The sequence below is a fragment of the Myodes glareolus genome, chromosome 1, assembly GCF_982192425.1.
Source record: "Myodes glareolus chromosome 1, mMyoGla1.1, whole genome shotgun sequence".
NCBI classification, from domain to species: domain Eukaryota; kingdom Metazoa; phylum Chordata; class Mammalia; order Rodentia; family Cricetidae; genus Myodes; species Myodes glareolus.
Genome location: NC_142026.1, coordinates 64,791,362 through 64,802,511, shown reverse-complemented (window position 1 = coordinate 64,802,511; position 11,150 = coordinate 64,791,362).

The window sequence follows — 11,150 nt, the reverse complement described above, 5'->3', positions numbered from 1 at the left end:
ACCGCTAGCCAAACGAATCAAACGGCAGAGAGAGAACACACAAATTACCAAGATCAGAAATGAAAAGCGGGACATAACCACAGACACAGAAGAAATTCAGAGAATCATTAGATCTTACTACAAAAGTCTGTATGCCACAAAATTGGAAAATGTGGGAGAAATGGACACTTTTTTAGATAAATACCATATACCAAAATTAAGTCAAGACCAGATGAGCAGTTTAAATAGACCTGTAAGTCGCCAGGAAATAGAAGCTGTCATCAGAAATCTCCCTACCAAAAAAAGCCCTGGACCAAATGGTTTCAATGCAGAATTCTATCAGAACTTCCAAAAAGAGTTAATACCTATACTCCTTAATGTGTTTCACAAAATAACAACAGAAGAGTCATTGCCTATCTTCTTTTATGAAGCTACAGTCACCCTGATACCAAAACCACACAAAGACTTAACCAATTGCAAGAGACTTGAATCTAGAGGGGTTCCCAGGTCCAAGGAGAGGTCCCCAGATTGTTCCCTGGGCAGCAGAGGAGAGGGTGCCTGAATTGGCCTTGAACAATAACCATACTGATGAATATTTTGCATATCACCATAGAACCTTCATCTGGCGATGGATGGAGATAGAAACAGAGACCCACATTGGAACACTGGACTTAACTCCCTAGGTCCAAATGAGAAGCAGAAGGAGGGAGAACATGAACAAGGAAGTCAGGATCAGAGGGAACCTTCACCCGACGATGGATGGAGATAGAGACGGAGACCCACAATGGAGCACTGGACTGAGACCCCAAGGTCCAAATGAGGAGCAGAAGGAGGGAGAACATGAACAAGGAAGTCAGGACCGCGAGGGGTGCATTCACCCACTGATACAAGTGGACTGATCTAATGAGAGCTCACCAAGGCCAGCTGGACTGGGAATGAATTAGCATGTGATCAAACCGGATTCTCTGAATGTGACTGACATGGGGGCTGACTGAGAAGCCATTGATAATGGCACTGGGACTAGTTTCGTCTGCATGTACTGGCTTTTTGGGATCCTAGTCTGTTTAGATGCTCACCTTCCTAGATCTGGAAGGAGGGGGGAGGAACTTAAACTTCCCACAGGGCAGGAAACCCTGACTGCTCTTAGGACTGGAGAGGGAGAAGTAGAGGGAGTGGGGAGAGTAGGAGGGTATTGGGAGAAGGGGAGAAAGTGGACATTTTTATAAATAATTAAATAAATAAAAGACTTAACCAACAAAGAGAATTACAGACCAATCTCACTCATGAACATCAATGCAAAAATTCTCAATAAAATACTGGCAGACAGAATCCAAGAACACACTAGAAAAATTATACATTATGATCAAGTAGGCTTCATCCCAGAAAGGCAGGCCTGGTCCAACATATGAAAATCTATCAATGTAATCCATCCTATAAATAAACTGAATGAAAAAAACCATATGATCATTTCATTAGATGCTGAAAAAGCATTTGACAAAATTCAATACCCCTTTATGATAAAGGTCTTGGAGAGATTAGGAATAAAAGGCTCATTCCTAAATATAATAAAAGCAATGTACGGCAAGCCGACAGCTAACATTAAATTAAATGGAGAAAAACTCAAAGCCATCCCACTAAAATCAGGAACAAGACAAGGCTGTCCACTCTCTCTATACCTCTTCAATATAGTGCTTGAAGTTCTAGCAATAGCAATAAGACAGCATAAAGATAAAGGGGATTCGAATTGGAAAGGAAGAAGTCAAACTTTCATTATTTGCAGATGATATGATAGTGTACATAAACGACCCCAAAACCTCTACCAGAGAACTCCTTTAGTAATGTGGCAGGATACAAGATCAACTCCAAAAAATCAGTTGCTCTCCTATACATAAAGAACAAAGATACAGAGAGGGAAATCAGAGAAGCATCGCCTTTCACGATAGCCACAAATAGCATAAAGTATCTTGGGGTAACTCTAACCAAGAAAGTCAAAGCTCTATTTGACAAGAACTTTAAGGTTTTGAAGAAAGAAATTGAAGAGGATACCAGAAAATGGAATAATCTCTGATGCTCTTGGATTGGGAGGATAAACATAGTAAAAATGGCAATTTTACCAAAAGCAATCTATAGATTCAATGCAATCCCCATCAAAATCCCAACAAAATTCTTCACAGACCTTGAGAGAGCAATAATCAACTTTATATGGAAAAACAAAAAACCCAAGGTAGCCAAAATTATCCTATAAATAAAAGTACTTCCGGAGGCATTACCATCCCTGACTTAAAACTCTATTACAAAGCTACAGTAATGAAAACTGCTTGATAATGGCACAAAAACAGGGATGTTGACCAATGGAATCGAATAGAAGACCCAGATATTAATCCACAAACCTATGAACACCTGATTTTCGACAAAGGAGCTAACATTATACAACGGAAGAAAGAAAGCATCTTTAACAAATAGTGCTGGCATAACTGGATGTCAACATGAAATGAATGAGAATAGATCCGTATCTATCACCATGCACAAAACTCAAGTCCAAATGGATCAAAGACCTCAATATTAATCAGACCACATTGAACCTGATAGATGAGAAAGTGGGAAGTAGTCTACAAGACATGGGCACAGGAGACCACTTCCTAGGTAAAACCCCAGTAGCACAGACAATAAGAGAATCAATGAATAAATGGGACCTCCTGAAACTGAGAAGCTTTTGTAAAGCAAAGGACACTGTCAGTAAGACAAAAAGGCAACCTACTGATTGGGAGAAGATCTTCACCAACCCCTTATCAGACAAAAGTCTGATCTCCAAAATATACAAAGAACTCAAGAAACTAGACACTAAATCTCTAATTAACCCAATTAAAAAATGGGGTACTGAACTAAACAGAGAATTCTCAACAGTAGTTCAAATGGCCAAAAGACACTTAAGGTCATGCTCAACATCCTTAGCAATAAGGGAAATGCAAATCAAAACCACTTTGAGATACCATCTTACACCTGTTAGAATAGTTAAAATCAAAAACACCAATGATAGCCTATGCTGGAGAGGATGTCGAATGAGAGGAACACTCATCCATTGTTGGTGGGAATGCAAACTTGTGCAGCCACTGAGGGAATCAGTGTGGCGGTTTCTCAGGAAACTGGAAGTCAACCTACCTCAGGACCCAGCAATTCCACTCTTGGGAATATACCCAAGAGATGCCCTATCATACTACAAAAGCATTTGTTCAACTATGTTCATAGCAGCACTATTTGTAATAGCCAGAACTTGGAAACAACGTAGGTGCCACTCAATAGAAGAATGGTTAAAAAAGGTGTGGAACATATATACATTAGAGTTTTACTCGGCGGTTAAAAACAATGACATCTTGAATTTTGCATGCAAATGGATGGAAATAGAAAACGCTTTACTGAGTGAGGTAAGCCAGACCCAAAAAGAGGAACACGGTATGTATTCACTCATAAGTGGATTCTAACCATAATTAAAGGTCTTTGAGCCTATTATTCGTGATCCTAGAGAAGCTAAATAAGAAGATGAACCTGATGAAGATTATTTAGCTATCCACCAGGAGGTAGGAAATAGACAAGAGTCCCAGGTAACCTCGGGTGCATGGGGGGGTGGGAGGGTCGATGGAGGGGGAGAGGGCTAGAGAGAAGGGAGTAGGGGAGGAACGGGGAAAGCTTGGTGACCGGGGATGGGGGGGAGGGAGGTAGGATGAATATGGGATCAGGGAACAATATATTTCAACTAAGGGAGCCATTTTAGGGTTTACAGGAGACTTGATTATATATGGGATCCCAGGGGGACGGAGGGGAAGGAGGGGGGGAGTGGGGGGAGTGGGAGGGTGTTGGGAGGGGGGGCGGAAATGGAAACTTTTATAATTTAATAAAATTTACTAAAAAATAAATAAATAAAATAAAATAAAATGGTTAATTGAGAAACCAGTATGGGTTAAACTGTGAACTCTAACTGAAGAAAAGCTGCAGGGTTTAGAACAGTTGGCACAAGAGCAACTAGATGCTTATCATATTGAAGATTCTACCAACCATTGGAATTCTCCTGTATTTGTTGTTAAGAAGAAATATGGAAAATGGAGAATGGTGACAAATCTTAGAGCTATCAACAAGGTTATTCAATCTATGGGCCCTCGACAATCTGGATTTCCTCTACCTTCTCTGTTACCAAAAGAATGACCTCTCATAGTTATTGATTAAAGGATTGTTTTTTCACTATACCTTTACAAGAAAAGGATAAAGAAAAATTTGCTTTCACAGTGACTGCTTATAATTCTTAGTCTACTAGGAGATCTCAATGGACTATTATCCCACAGGGAATGCTCAATAGCCCTACCCTGTGCAAATACACACTTGTCAGTCAGTCATTAGAAATAATATGTAAGCAATTTCCTAAATCTATAATCTACCACTACATGAATGACATTTTGCTATCTGATTCAAATGCAGATACTTTAGAAATAATGTTTGAAAAAGTAAAGAAAGTTTTGCCTAAATGGGGATTACAAATTTCTCCTAAAAAGATTCAAAGAGGAGATTCTGTTGATTACCAAGGTTACAGAATAGGTTTACAGAAAATTAGAACATAAAAGGCACAAATTAGGAGAGACTGGTTGCAGGCTCTTAATGACTTTCAAAGATTATTAGGAGACATTTCCAGTCTATGACCAGCTTTTGGAATAACACCTGATCTAATAATTCATTTAAATAAAACATTAGATGGTGATAAAGACTTAAATAGTCCCAGAGAATTAGCACCTGAAGTGGAATATGAGCTGACCATTGTTGAGGAGAAATTATAAGAGGCACATGTGGATAGAGTGAATCCAAATCTTAATTGTATTCTAGTCATATTGTCTTCCAGAATTTCTCCTATGGGAATTTTATTTTTTTAATAATTTTTTTATATTTTACTTATTTATTTATTATGTATACAGTATTCTGTCTGTGGTGTATGTCTGCAGGCCAGAAGAGGGCACCAGACCTCTCTACAGATGGTTGTGAGCCACCATGTGGTTGATGGGAATTGAACTCAGGACCTTTGGTAGAACAAGCAATGCTCTTAACCACTGAGCCATCTCTCCAGCCCTCCTATGGGAATTTTAATGCAGAGAAATGATATTAACTTAGGATAGATCTTATTACCACATAAACCAAATAGAAAATTAAAATATTATGTGGAAAAAGTCTCTGAATTAATTATAAAAGGTAAATTAAAACTTTGCCAATTAACAGGTATAGATCCAGCAGAGATTATAGTGCCTTTTACTACTAATGAAATAAAAAATGTTTTGGGAAAACAATGAACCCTGGCAAAGGGCTTATACTAATTTTGGGGAGAAATTAATAGCAATTATCCCAAAAACAATAGACTTAACCATATAAAGAGAACTTCTTGGATTCTTCCCTGAATTGTATGTGATACACAAATAACTGGAGCCTATACATTTTATACTGATACAAATAAATCAGAAAAGGCAGGTTACAAGTCTGGAGTATTAAGTAAAGTTTGTGGGGTGGTGGTAGCATATGCCTTTAATCCCAGCACTCGGGAGACAGAGGCAGGTGAATCTCTGTAAGTTCGAGGCCAACCTGGTCTACAAGAGCTAGTTCCAGGACAGGCACCAAAGCTACAAAGACTGTCTTGAAAAAAAAAAGAATTAAGTAAGGTGGAACAAAACCCTTATAATTATGTCAAGAAGGCAGAATTGTATGTTATATTTATGGTACTAAGGAATTTTAAAGAACCTCTTAGTATAGTTACTGATTCACAATATGCAGAAAGAGTTGTCTTGCATGTTGAAACTGCATAATTTATACCAGATGATACAAAATTGACTTCATTATTAATTCAGGTGCAAGACATACTCAGGAATAGGCTTTGTCCTATATACATTACACATTTCCATCCCATGCCAGGTCCTCTAGCACAAGTAATGCAGAAATTGATTAATTATTGATTGGAAGTGTGTTGCAGGCCTCAGAATTTGATAACAAACATCATGTCAATGGCAAAGAGTTAAAAGAAAGAATTTTCTATTACATGGCAACAAGCTAAGGAGATTATAAAGAGATGTCCTACTTGCTCTTTCTATAACCAAATGCCATTGCATGCAGGGAGTAACCCAAAGGATAATCAAAGGGATAAAATCTGAAAGATGGATGTGTTTCACTTTACGGAATTTAAAAAATTAAAATATGCACACTACACCATAGACACATATTCGGGTTTTCAATGGGCAACTGCCTTGAGCTTAGAAAAGGATGACTCCATAATAGTGTATTTATTAGAAGTTATGGCCATCATGGATATTCCTGCACAAATAAAGACAGACAATGGTCCAGCATATGTATCTAAGAAAATGAAACAGTTTTTGCCTATTATAATATAAAGCACATTATAGGTATACCAAATAATCCTACAGGTCAAACAGTTGTAGAAAGTACAAATTGGACTATAAAGAATATGCTGAACAAACAGAAAGTGATGGAAAACAACCCTCAGGAATAGATTGCATAATATTTTATTATCCTTGAATTTTCTTAACACTAATGAAAAAGGAACAACAGCAACAGAGAGACATTAGATAATTGAAAAAAACTTCTGAATTGAATCAATCAGTGTAATTCTTTTTGTTTTTGTTTGTTTGTTTGTTTGCTTGCTTGCTCAGACTCACCCTTTTATCAACCAGTGTATTTCAAGGACATGTTGACCCTTTTATCAACCAGTGTATTTCAAGGAGATGTACTACATTGTGGAAAAGGTTTTGTTCTTGTTTCTACAGAAGAAGAAAACTATGGATACCATCAAAGTTAATAAAGATTTGCTTTGAAAAGGATGAAACCTCTTGAAAAAGAGAAATGACAGCTCATACACAATGGTGACAACCATACAGATGGTAAGGAAATCATATAGTGTTGGAGTAGGGTTCTGCTCTTGTCTTTACAGGAAAATACACAACTTCAAAAAATTCAAGAGACCCTGGATGTTTGGATGCTGACAGATAGAAAAATAACTATCCAATAAGGATCACTGAATAAAAGGAATATGACTTATGAGGTCAGGTGTTTAATACATATACATTTAAATATATATTTATAAATGTATAGAGCTGGGCTTTAGAGTAGGACAATGGCTCTGTACTTCTCTAAATCCAAACATGGTTTAAAGGAACATTCAAAGTTTCTGTCTCATATCGGGAGCCATCTGGTATAGGACAGAAGAAAGACTTTAGGAAAATTTTACTTTATCCATATCTGTTTTGCCTTTATCATATTCTTTATTGAATGTATGTCTATATGAATGATTAAGTTTTCCATGATGAACAATAGAGTTTCCTACAGATTCTTTTCCTGCAGTAATCTTTGAAGTTTCCAGGAAGAAGATGGGTCCCCACAGCAACAATTCCACCGGGTTGAGATGATATCATGATGCTGGTAGCTCTACTATAAGATCGGGTACCAGCTGCTGACATGGTGTACCATCTCATGATGTTCTAGCCAGAACTCCAAATAAGAACTTTGAAAAGAACCCTATCGACCGCTCAGAAATCATTTACAACTATATTAGACAGTAATCTTGAAACTTAACCATGACTTTACTTTTTCAGGATCCCATAAAGAGAATATCACCCCCATGATAGTGGGAAGAAACTCTAGAGGATGATGTCCCCTCTCCCAAAAAAAAATTGTCTTCAGGGTTGGGAACACCATTTAGGGTTGCTGATTATTACTTGCGTTAGGTAGAGGGTTGAGGTGAAAACTATGTAGGTTCAAAAAAAGAATAACAGGGGGTAATAGAGTGAATACTTGTGGGCTATTATTCATGGATAATTTATATTGGTATAGTTTTTATATATTGATACAAGTTCAAATTATATTTGTTACTTCTGTTTACAATATCTGTATACCTATGCAAACTTATTCTGTCAGATTGTATATATGCATGTTTCTACCTCTGTTTAGAACATTTTGTATATTGATACAACTTTTAGGATATATTTTCATATTGCGTTATATATTATTCTTACTTATGATCAAGATATTATACATTGTTTACATTTTGAGGTCATTGTCCTCATATGGTGCACATTTGTTTACAGATTACTTAATATTCTTTTTTTTCACCATCCTAGTGTTTTAATAGATATATATTTTTCTTTATCTTAAGTCAACATTATGTAATATTGTGAAGGTGTTCACTATTGTTACTTTACATATAAAACCTGGAAGCGCATATCAAACATTTCCCAGATCTTTTTAATAAAAAAGTTAGAGCATTACTTCCTGTAAGAGAAATACCATACAGGAGAGAGGTTTCCTCCATGTCATCTGGTTGTGAGTCATAAACTTCATGTGTATAAACATCTATGTACATAGATGTATTTGTTCCTTGTGTATCATTATTTTTTGTTGTTGTTGTTTTCAAATTTATTTATTTATTTGTTTATAAAAATTTCCACTTTCTCCCCTCCTCCCAATACCCTCCTACTCCCCCCACTCCCTCTCCTCCTCCCTCTCTAGTCCTAAGAGCAGTCAGGGTTTCCTGCCCTGTGGGAAGTTCAAGTTCCTCCCCTCTCCCTCCAGGTCTAGGAAGGTGAGCATCCAAACAGACTAGGATCCCAAAAAGACAGTACATGCAGACAAAACAAGACCCAGTGCCATTGTCAATGGTTTCTCAGTCAGCCCGCATGTCAGCTACATTCAGAGACTCCGGTTTGATCACATGCTCTTTCAGTCCCAGTCCAGCTGGCCTTGGTGAGCTCTCATTAGATCAGTCCCCTTGTATCAGAGGGTGAACGCACCCCTCGCGGTCCTGATTTCCTTTTTCATGGTCTCCCTCATTCTGCTCCTCATTTGAACCTTGGGGGCTCAGTCCAGTGCTCCAATGTGGGTCTGCGTTTCTATCTCCATCTATCGTCAGATGAAGGTTCCCTCTGGTCCTGCCTTTCTTGCTCACATATTCCCTCCTTCTGCTTCTCATTTGGACCTAGGGAGTTAAGTCCAGTGTTCCAATATGTGTCTCTCTGTCTCTATCTCCATTCATCGCCAGATGAAGGTTCTATGGTGATATGCAAAATATTCATCAGTATGGTTATGGGCCAAGGCCAGTTCAGGCATCCTCTTCTCTGCTGCCCAGGGAACAATCTGGGGACCTCTCCTTGGGCCTGGGAACCCCTCCAGAATCAAGTCTCTTGCAAACCCTAAAATGGCTCCCTTAGTTGAGATATTTACTTCCCTGCTCCCATATCCATCCTTCCTCCCTCCCCCCCATACCATTCCCCTAAGCCATCCCCAATCCTCCCCCTCTCCCTTCTCTCTAACCATCTCCCCTTACTTCCACCCCCCACCCCCGTGCACCCAAGTTTGCCAGGCAATCTTGTCTACTTCCAATATCCAGGAGGATAACTATATGATTTTCTTCAGGTTCACCTTCTTATTTAGCTTTTCTAGGATCACAAATTATAGGCTCAAAGACCTTTAACTATGGCTAGAATCCACTTATGAGTGAGTACATACCATATTCCTCTTTTTGGGTCTGGGTTACCTCATTCAGTAAAGCGTTTTCTATTTCCATCCATTTGCATGCAAAATTCAAGATGTCATTGTTTTTTACCGCTGAATAAAACTCTAATGTGTATATGTTCCACACCTTCTTTAACCATTCTTCTATTGAGGGGCACCTACGTTGTTTCCAGGTTCTGGCTATTACAAATAGTGCTGCTGTGAACATAGTTGAACAAATGCTTTTGTAGTATGATAGGGCATCTCTTGGGTATATTCCCAAGAGTGGAATTGCTGGGTCCTGAGGGAGGTTGACTCCCAGGTTCCTGAGAAACCGCCACACTGATTTCCTCAGTGGCTGCACAAGTTTGCATTCCCACCAACAATGGATGAGTGTTACCCTCACTCCACATCCTCTCCAGCATAGGCTATCATTAATGTTTTTGATTTTAACTATTCTGACAGGTGTAAGATGGTATCTCAAAGTGGTTTTGATTTTCATTTCTCTGATCACAAAGGAGGTAGAGCATGACCTTAAGTGCCTTTTGGCCATTCGAAGTTCATCTATTGTGAATTCTCTGTTCAGTTCAGTATCCCATTTTTTAATTGAGTTAATTAGAGTTTTAGTGTCTAGTTTCTTGAGTTCTTTGTATATTTTGGAGATCAGACCTTTGTCTGATAAGGGATTGGTGAAAATCTTCTCCCAGTCCAAAGGTTGCCTTTTTGTCTTACTGACAGTGTCCTTTGCTTTACAAAAGCTTCTCAGTTTCAAGAGGTCCCATTTATTCATTGATTCTCTTATTGTCTGTGTTACTGGGATTCTACTTAGGAAGTTGTCTCCTGTGCCTATGTCTTGTAGACTACTTCCCACTTTCTCTTCTATCAGGTTCAAAGTGGACAGATTAATGTTGATGTCTTTAATCCATTTGGACTTGAGTTTTGTGCATGGTGATAGATATGGATCTACTTTCATTCTTCTACAGGTTGACATCCAGTTATGCCAGCACCATTTGTTGAAGATGCTTTCCTTCTTCCATTGTATACCTTTAGCTCCCTTGTCGAAAATCAGGTGTTCATAGGTTTGTGGGTAAATATCCGGGTCTTCTATTCGATTCCATAGGTCGACTTCTCTGTTCTTGTGCCAATACCAAGCTGTTTTCAATACTGTCGCTCTGTAATAGAGTTTTAAGTCAGGGATGGTAATGCCTCCAGAAGTTCCTTTATTGTATAAGATTGTTTTGGCTATCCTGAATCTTTTGTTTTCCCATATAAACTTGATTATTGTACAAAACCAATACAATAGTTTTGCTTCATCTTATTATATTTTATTTAATAAATATATATTTTATATATTTAATAAATATATATTTTATATATTTAATAAATATATATTTTATATATTTAATAATTATATATTTAATAAAATATATTTTATTTTATCATGTTTTGTTTAATTTCTTAGAGCATTATTCTTCTCTAATGGGAGAAATAAAAGGAGTGGATCTTCAAGGTAAGGGGTGTGGGAAGAGTTGAGAGAGAGAAAACTGTAAACACTATATATTGTATGAAAAAGAATCCATTTTCAATAAAAGGAAAAAGTTTATTCTTCAAAGTGATTACTGGCATTAACAACATTTAGATTGACTTGG